The 9,868-nt window shown below is 41.0% G+C and overlaps 1 long non-coding RNA gene across 2 annotated transcripts in view; it reads right to left on the bottom strand.

Annotated features, from left to right (window-relative positions):
* Nucleotides 1-9,868, bottom strand: part of LOC108445366 — a 51,165-nt gene that overhangs the window by 4,263 nt on the left and 37,034 nt on the right. The window contains exon 5 of one of the 2 annotated variants that reach the window (XR_001860188.1): nt 1,997-2,204. The exons of the other annotated variant lie outside the window; for it this stretch is intronic. This is a non-coding gene — a long non-coding RNA (uncharacterized LOC108445366). The remainder of the gene's footprint in view (nt 1-1,996; nt 2,205-9,868) is intronic. 2 annotated transcript variants of the gene reach the window in all.

The raw sequence follows: 9,868 nt of genomic DNA, 5'->3' as shown, positions 1-9,868 counted from the left end.
TGACCGCTATGACCCCAAAAATCTCACACTGTCAGTCATCGTAAGTGAATTTATCAACACATACGAAATCAGAATCCACATGAGAGTTTTAACTGTTTGCATACTAAATTACTTCATTCTTCAGGCTTCAAAAAAAAAATCAGTTTTGCATAATAAATAATGATAAGGGCCAGCGGACAATTATATAGGTGGAAACAGTATGCAAAATACTTGGAATTCAAATTTGATGTGTGAATATATCCAGAAGTTGCTTAAGTAATCAGCTCAGCAGCTGTATTAGCTATTGTTAGAGCTTAATACAAAAGCTCTTCAGCTTGTATTAAAAGCAGCCCAACTTAAACTGCAGTTGGCACATGTCCTATTAGTATTTTTGTTTTGTTAGACAACTTCCAATGGATTCAGATGTGCAGTTAGGTCAATATTAAAATTAAATGGTCTGTTGTTTTAATTCAGAATACAAAGAGGTCTTTGGGAGGAAGGAGTCAGTCCAAAAATAATGTTGACTCCAACAAGAGCACAAACAGAAAGTGCTGTAAGCCAGCAGCCCCAGCCTAAATCTGTACCTTGTGGTGTGAGAGGGAAGGCTCTTAGCTGAGAATCATTTGCTAAACTGGCATATTCGATTTCATGACTGATTTTTGTGTGTAATAATTGCATTAAAAAAATAATGAGAGTGGGTTTCTTTCTAGTTTTAGCAATCACTATGGCAAACATGCTGAGACGCTTCAGACAGAAATGTGATTTTACTTCTAATGACAATTATTTTTGGACTGAATTGGACTAAATTCGTTAATTAGATCTGTCACTGCATTTTCTAACTCAGTTATTGCATCCTTTGATGATTTTACTAGAATTATACTTCTATTCCTGCCACTTTGCATTCTATGCTTTAATAATTCCTCAGACAAGTATGCTAGGCAGTTGATTACATTTTGTGGCAGCAGTAATGTAAACCCTCTCCTGTGTTACATTGATTCGAAAATCACGCTGGTCACTGAACCAACGCACTAAGCCAATATTGCTCTGAACGAGTGAACTGTTCAGAGGAATTCAGCCAGGGACAGATTGTGGACGTGCTTTTTTAGTCATTAAATGGATATAAACAGTTACAAGCAATTGTAAATGAAAACAAGATTTAAAAATAAAATCTTGGATGTTCTAAAACTCATTTAGTTATCAGCAAAATGAGATCTCATCTACTAAATTATCTCAGGGCAAGCTGGCATAGGTTAATGAACTGACAGATTTTTAAAGATCTTGCCATTTCAACAACTTTAGAAAATTGATTGTTTTTATGCGAGGTCTGGCTTTTTACTCACCCAGAACTGTGGGTGTAGTTAGAAATTCACTTTTGGAATAAAGACAATATGATCAAAATAGTCACGTCCAAAAAAACTCCAGCACTCCCAAGCCACTGATTCCTCCCAACCTCCCTGTGTACCCAGACATCTGCCAGTCAGGTGCTGTGATGTGGATTACAAGACAAAATCCTGCTACTGAAAATACCCAACATAGCTGGTAGGGCAGTGAGCAGCCCACTGGACCATGCTGGCTGTAATTCAACTGTCTGCCCTGCACAGGAGACAGCTTGGAGCTGCCCTGCAGCCCAGGCAGAACAGGGAATGATCACAGTTTCCCTCTTCTCTGCTTGCTCAAAGGAGAAACATTTGCTCGGCTTCTTTTCCTAGAATTAAACTGCTTCTGTTGTCTCTCTTTCAAGAGAGGGATCACAGAGCCAGAATTCCAGAAATTACCTAGTTCTGCCTGACATCTCCTTATGCAGTTCTGTCCCATCCCTAAGAGAATGTATCTAAGAGAAGATTTTTATTAAACACATTCAGTGATATTTTTAATGCCAGTTTAAGAGCATTTTCACATTTATTGTACAGCTGGATTTTTTCAAAGTATCTGTGCAGGTCTTAGGAAGATGTCCTGTGATTCCAGTATTTGGTTGTTTGGCTTTAGGAGTGCTATTAGTTTCCTAGTAGTGACCTACCAGACTTCCAGGACACAGGGACCAGCTAATCACTTCCCAATAGTCTTCTTCCCACATTTCATTTAATTCGTCCAAGTGGGCTCAATTATCAATCCACTAGCAACAGCACAGGGTAAAAATATTTGTAATTCTAATAGTTGATTTGTAATTATTTCTTAACCTCCACGCATTTCTTTTCTGTAAGTGGATGCTTTCTTGAAATGTTGAGCTGCAAAATAGAAATGGATATTGTTTTAAAAGGATGCATAAACCTGGAAAATGCAGTAATGTTCAAGCACCAGGCTGAAAGTCAGAAAGGCCTTGCTGGGATATGAAGGAAACAGCAAATCAACACAGCCCCATGAAGAGGCTATCCATTATTCCATAGCCCAGCCCTGAAACTGAGCACTAATTTTCTTTTTTTAAATCCTCTCCCATATGGTTTTTGATCATAAAAGTGCACTTCCAAATAACTAGACTTTATAATAACAGATTTGAATCTGAATTGTTAAAATTTCCAAGGATTTTACTAAAAATAACTAATAATTCCTTATGAAGGTACTTTCCAGACTGAGAAATGAATTCCAAGAAGGAAGCACTGGTGGGGAATGAGCTCATGGTCTTGGAAGTGAAGTTCCAAGAGATGATGTCTGGGAATTTCTGCCTTATCACCTCCGTGGATTTTTGTCATGTTGTCATGATTTAATTTTGGCAATTTGTCTCCCCTACTATAAATACAGTTAAAAAAACTAAGAGGCCGTTCACTCATGGCTTTTCTGAACCAGTTTGGGTTTTTTTACCTTGGTAAGCAAAATATTGATACTTGAATGTCTACAGTGCTCCATGAAGAGGCAAGACAGAGAAAGATGAAGCACATGGGCATGAGGAAGAGGTGGGATATTTAGCCAGTTCTTGCAAAATTAGACACTTTGAACAAAACAAAGCAGTTAAAAGTATAAAGCTGCAGGAGCACCATATGAGCAGGGCAGGAGGAGGGTGGGTTTGAAGGGCAACAGCAAAAAAAGAATCACTGATCTTTTAACGACCACTACTTATACCTATTCAAAACTTTGCAAAATCATGTGCAAAACTTTAGCTAGAGGGAGCAGTGAGAGAGCACCTTGTAGTGCAGTAAAGCCACAAGTGCTCCTTGGATATAGTAGGGTGCTGGCCCTTGACCACACAAGCGCTTTCCTCCTGCATGCTCTGCCCCAGACACTGAGAGGTCACAGCAAAGAACTGGTCCAGTGAGGACTGGACATGCTCTTTTTCTGGGAGAGAAAAAAGCCCTGAGAAATCCTGGGGCATGACTTCCACACTAGGTCAGTAATTGAATGGAAGAGGGGAGGAGGGGGAAAAGGAGCAAGAGGGCTGTCAGGCAAGCAGAAAAGCAAAGGAGCAAAAGCGGTTTTCTCTCAGCATGAAAAGTGCCCTGTGACATCTGGTCAGGATGCTTGTGGAGCAGTAGGATTCATGCAGGTAAAAAAAAAAAACATCCTGATGGAGGCCTGAAGCAAGGCAAGGTGGGGTAGCTGTGGGAGGACTGTCAGAAGGGATGTAGTCACTCTGAAACAGAGATGCCTCTGCACAAAACTTATACCAGTGCAACTCATTTGAAAACAGAGTCATGCTGCTTCCAAAGTGGTTTAATTAAGGCAGAATCAAAATGTCAGCTTAAAATAAAGGAAAAAAGAAAAAGAAAAGAACTTTTGTATGAAGACACAAGGCAGCTGATGCCAAAAAACCCACAAAAATTACAGAGGAGGGAAAAAAATGCCAACATTTCTATCTTGCCAAAGACCTTTCTCACTGGAGGGAATTTCACTTGAATAGTTGCCACTGCTGGCAGCTGGAGTTGCAAACTGAGCAGGGGAGCAGCAGGGTTCTCATTCTCTCGCCTTGCTGACCAAGAGCTCTGACAATCCAGCTCATTATTTTCAAAAGCTCAGCTCAAAGCAGCAGTCCCAGCGCTGGCTGGGCCCACATTAGTCCATTTACAGCGTTTGCACCATCCAGTGACTGGGATTCTGGCAAGAACCAAGATAAAAACCATCTTGGAAAGGAGGTTTGGTGAATGGCAACACTGAAAGCACTTCTGGATTTGCTATGCAAGAGGAAACTCAATGAGAAATCCAGCACAACACTGCAGCCAGATGCAGTTTTGTGGGATCAGTGTAAGGGATGGAAAGGGAAAGTTTTATTCTGAGTGGAGAAGCCTTGGGTGCCCTTCTTCCATTGAATGTTTGCAGGAGGTTTATGAACCTCCACATGCACTTTGGAAGTGGAACTGTAGAAACTGAAATTGATATTGCTGCTTTTGATCCAAACTGGCTTGGGCACCCAGGTAATTCCTCAGCTGCAAAGTAGCACCTGCCTTCCCTCGTGCAAACCATAGGCAAAGGTCCAGACAGCAGCTCCAGAGATGGTTTTGGAAATGATAACCCAATGCCAGACTGGACCAAGTCAGTTCATGATAAGGAGAAACTCAGAACACCGGCAGCAAAAGGTGGTTATTGTTGATAGATGTTGTTTCAGCTTTTCTAATCTAAAAACAACAGTTAATAAAACCTAACAAAATCTTCTCCAAGAAATTTCACTATTGAGCAAATTTTTATGCCTGAGCTATAAGTCCAATTAGCAACACTACAATGGAAATGATAGTAGAAACCACACTACAGTGGTGCTATGGGGAATGCCTTCCCTTTGTCTTGTTACAGTTCCTTTTTTCCCAAGTTGAAAATAAATATATAAGTTAAACAAAATAAAAATGCCCATCTAATTTTGCAGATGCATAGTTAATTAATCACTTAATTTAACCCACTTAGCTTCAACGGGAAAGAAATGCAATCTGACAGTCAAGGTAATATTTTTCCATTCATTCTAGTGTTTGAAAACATCTACTTTACTTTAATAGCAGCTGAATTCAATGGATTGATGCTAATGTTTTTGCTTAATTTGGTTTTAGAAAGGTTGTATAACATTTAATAGGTAAAGAACATACCATGGGTAAAAATAAGTGTCATTATGTTTCTGGCAAATACTACCAAATTTTATTAAAAACAAATATATATGTTTGTGAATAGATTGATTAAAAAGGTACTTAGCTGGGAAAATTTCGTTTTGGCTGAAAGTTTATTTAAAAAAATCATCTGCTTACAGCACCAAAGAACACACTGCTACAAAACATTGAAGTGTGTGGTTTGTTATATTTGAAATCTGAGATTCTCGTGTTAATGGCTCCCAGTATTCATTACCATAATGCAGCATTAAACAAGCTATGCTACACTGCCTCCACAACACGCTGCTGTCCATCAGCAGGGAGCGGGGCACTGGGGACCTGATCTGCAGCTTTGTGCAGCCAAAGGCTGAGCTGCTTGTTTTCCCTGGCTTTCCTTTCACCTACAGCAGGAGGTGGCACCTGCGCCCCAACAGAGTGCTCACGTTCAGCATCGCTGAGCAGGTTGTGCTGCTCCTGCTGCACCTCTTGCTCAACACGCTGTGTATAGATAAAGGCAAAGGCAGCTCAAACTGACTCAGGAGGCAGGCAAAACTGAGATACAGCCTCGGGGTGAAGGATCAGGGCCAGGTTGCTGGATCCATGCCCACCACAAGAAGGCTTGGAACTGAATTTACCTATCCTGACATTGCTGGGGATGGCAACAAGAACACCTTCTCCAAGAGCTGTGTAACTACTGCCCTCAGCATCTTATATAACACTGCCAGCACACACATGGATTAAATCATGGTGGTTTTCAAAACAGAACACAATGAGGGACTTGGGGGGACTATTACAAGGGTTACTAACAAAATCCCACACAGTGTATTCATGGGAGATTTTCGGGAAAGACTTAAGGAGAACTTTCAAGCAAAGCTCAGTGCAAGTATTGGTATACTGAAATTTAAGTGTGTGCTTAAGTCTTGGCCTGGGGCCAAAGCTGTAAAGAAATAATATCCATAATAATGCTGACTGCATGCCTCTCCATGAGCTATAGTGAGTCACTGCATCTGAAGGCAAACCCCTGTGGCACAATGTCCTTGTTGTTTACAAATATGCGCTCATGCTTTCATATAGGTGCATGTATAAATGCACATACACAAATATATACTATGTATATGTGCCCAGCACCCACCATCTAAAGATCACAAGATGCTTTTAATATAAATTTCATGACTTAGATGCTTTACTCTGAGCTTTACAGATAATGGATTTTTTATCTCACTAGTGGCTCTGAAAAAATGTTGTTGAAATGACTGTCTCATTTCAAGCTACTTTGTTAGTTATCTGCAAACAGAAAAATATTTTTAAATCATTGTATCAGGTAAAACAAAATGCTTCATGTACCATAATAATTTATTTTTCATCTGATGTTAAGAATTTACAATTTTTTTGGAATAAATTTTCATGTCATTCCTAGCTAAAATGTACTTTCCAATAAAAAAAAGATATACCACCCTGACAGTATCACAAAGAAGCATGCTTCCTATGAAATTAGAAAGCAAAGTTGACAGTGAGATAATTTTTTTTACAAGTAAATATTTAGTATCATGGAAACTTCTTGGTTCATCAGAAGTTTTGCATAAAATAGTTCATCCAGTTGTGTATTTGGGCCAAGCACATGATTCCTGTTTTTAAAGTTGTAGACAGACTGGAAGCAGTTTAAGGTATGTCCTTGGTCCTCTAGCTTTTTTTGTGCAATTATATATTATGTGCTGTTCGGGTAAGAGACATTAGGGAAGGGAATACACATATTCTTGGTTCTTGAGCTGCAGTAGTACTGGGAAATGAAATATTATTTTGGCAATGAATATATTAACAGTAAAAAGGGAAAGGAGAGTCATTATTTGTCCACAGTGTAGTAAACTCTTTTGCTGAACCTGCTTCTAATAGGCACCATGGCCAACAAGTCCCTGCACTTTGTCTCCATCCAGCTTTGCCTTTGTCCAGAAGGAAACAATGCAGGAAACCCAGCAGTTGAGTACATCCTCCTGCCTCTGTCCAAGGCCGTGGCAAAGAGGCTGCTACCTGCACACTGCCACACAAGTGCAGGCAGGGGGAGGATAAACAGATGTGGCCCAGCTCTGCCTGGGATGCTGCCCCTGCATCCAGCTCTTCTCCTCCCACCTTCACTGAGCAGCCAGGGAAAGGCGAAGGGAAGAAAAGAAAGAAGTTCAAAACCAAGACCCACTGCTGCAGCTACAGCAACATAGAAAAAGCTGTTCATCTCCTGCCTCACACACACTGATGTCACATTTGTCAGAGGCATCCTTCTCCTAAGAAAAACATGGGTCCATGGTTAGTCCTGGCACTGTTGGGGTCTCCAGCTGCCTGCAGCCTATGGAGTCTGACAGTCCCAAGTCCAGGGAGCTGAGAAGGAAACCAATCTTGAGCAGCTGGAGACAGGTGAAGGAAATCAAAAAACACATAAAATTCATTATTGCTAAAATGCATAGCAATAGAATTTAATGACTATTCTGCTGAAAAGATAAATATCAGCATGTGGAAGAAACCCTGAGCAGGAAATAACAAAAAGAGAAAGGCCAGGTTACGCTATCATTTAATCAGAAATATAATAGATGATGGTGAAGGAAAAGGTCTTGCCAGCAATGCAGTTTGGTTGGATCCTTAGTGAGGCATAAGCTTTGCTCTCAGAAAGTCTTTCTTGAAAAATAAATTCATATTGGCTTGAATACAGGCAGTGTCACACAGAGTGACAACTGGCTGAGTGGCTGTAAACAAAAGGTAATGATAAATGACACTACATCAGGTCGGTGTGTCTGCATGGAAGTGACGGCCAACGAGATACCATCGAGGAGAGGCTGGAGCTGTCAGAGAGCTACCCTGGCTTTATTTAACATCTTTGCTAATTATTTGGAAAAGGAAGGAGAAATGCACCGCATTTGCTTCATTTGATTTTCAAGAAAAGAGGCAAGACTCTCACCTGCTCCTGGGAGACCCCTAATACCAAAGCACTGTTATCCCAGTGTCGGCAGGGAGATGGATTGCTCCGAGGCTGCGCAGGCGATTGTTTGGGAAAACGCCCAACGGTGGAGGTGGTGGCAGCAGTACAAAAGAATATGTAGCAATTATCTGCCTGGTGAGGGGGCTGTACAGGAGCAATCCAGCTCTTGACGTAAGCAAAATGCAGTAAAGCAGATAAATAAATCTCTGTGTCGCAGGGGGTGTTTTCAATAAACCTGCAGGAATTTTTGCTCCAAATTATTTTAAGTAGCTGTGCTATTTCCATGGGGAATTTCTTATCTCCTCCTTCTATTGTGAGGGCGTTCTTTCACCTTGCAGACATATGAGTGAAGAGAAAGAGGTGAGACAGCATTCATTACTTGGATGTTGAGGTTTTACATCACAAGGAGGGGGAAGAGTAGCAAGAGGAGTGTTTGAGTGGGCAGCCCAATGGAGGAGCAGAGGCAGAGAAAGAGAATGGTCAGGATTAGGCAGAGATTTCACAAAGTATGCTAAAGCCAGAAGGAAAAGGACTGGTTTTTTTCTGCCTTTCAGGTGAAGGCAGGCCTGGCTCTGTTGTGTCCTGCACTCCTCGCTGCCAAAACCAGAGCAACACTGTTTAAATAAGAGAGGGAAAAACCTCAAGACAGGGAAAATAGAGTAAATGGTAGATGAAAAGACCTTCATGCTGAAGGAAGGGATAATCCCTCCATAGGACAACAGGCCCAGGGGATAGAGATTGCTTTGGTCTCCTGTGGCTAGAGGAAAGAGGAGAAAAAAGCAAGCAAGTTCTGATGGATTTCTCCTACACTGCTTCTGAATTTTCTCATTCAGAAGATGGTTTTTAGCAGGCTGCTCAAGAGGCAGATCACCCAACCACTCCCCTGATTTCTTGAGCATTTCTGCTGTATTGCGTAGGTGGTGATATTGTCAGATGCTGAAAGGAAGAAAGAGACAGAGTAGGGCTAGGAAAACAAAACCAAATTATTAGTAATCTCTTCAAAAATCCAGCAAGGGACTCTAGAAAATGGGTCTGCACTTATGTCCAGGTTTTGGCAAACTAAGCGTACTATTGCCTTTTCTCAATTTTGTCTTATTTTCCTAAAGGTATTTTTAACAGTTATTTTTCCTGCACTATAAACCAGGAATAATATCCCTCCATACAGGGGAGTTCTGCCATTTCATCATAACGTGCAGAGGGAAGTCTGTTGTTTCTCAAGATCAATATACTTGCAAAACCTTGAATGCTGAACCTGAGAGGCAGGGGATGTTCCCAATAGCCTGAGTCTCAACCTCAGGTTGCAAAAGTAGGGCAACAGCTGAAGTGAGCTAATGCTCTTTCATGGAAGTCAATCTGGTTGTTCCCACACCTGCCCTGAAAGCTGGAAATGATGGACTTTCAAGCAATATTACTCTGTATGTTTGGACCAGACATGTGCATTAGTTGATGCTGTTGGAGCATAAATAATTAATAAATATGACCAGGAGTGTGTCCAGCAACTGCTTCACCAAAGAACCTCAAGTATCAGTATCCAAAAGCCTTTTAAATAAATCTTTCCACATTCCCATTATAAAGTGAAAGGGTCCCTTGACTCTTTAAAAGGCTTTTTTTTCCCTCAGCTCAGAGTGGTATAAATGCAATATGATTTCATATGACTTTAGACATGTGATACTGTCCAGAGCAGGCTACTCTGCATCACTGAGATGCCAACACTTGGCTAGCAAAAGTGGAAACACAGCAGGTAACGACCCAGCACAGGCAGGCTGATGGAGCTATTTTATTCTGTTCTGTGACCCATGTTACAACAGAAAAATTTATTGGATTGCTGGTGTCTCCTTGTGAGCCAAAAGAAGGGAAAGTTGTCGGGACACAGTCACGACCCCAGGTCAAGAATTACTGACATGATGGCCTAATAAAACTTTTGTCTTTCCCT

Source organism: Corvus brachyrhynchos, unplaced genomic scaffold, assembly GCF_000691975.1.
Source record: "Corvus brachyrhynchos isolate BGI_N302 unplaced genomic scaffold, ASM69197v1 scaffold52, whole genome shotgun sequence".
Taxonomy (NCBI): Eukaryota; Metazoa; Chordata; class Aves; order Passeriformes; family Corvidae; genus Corvus; species Corvus brachyrhynchos.
The sequence above is the reverse complement of the archived record's forward strand: the minus strand, read 5'-3'. Positions and strand labels throughout refer to the sequence as shown.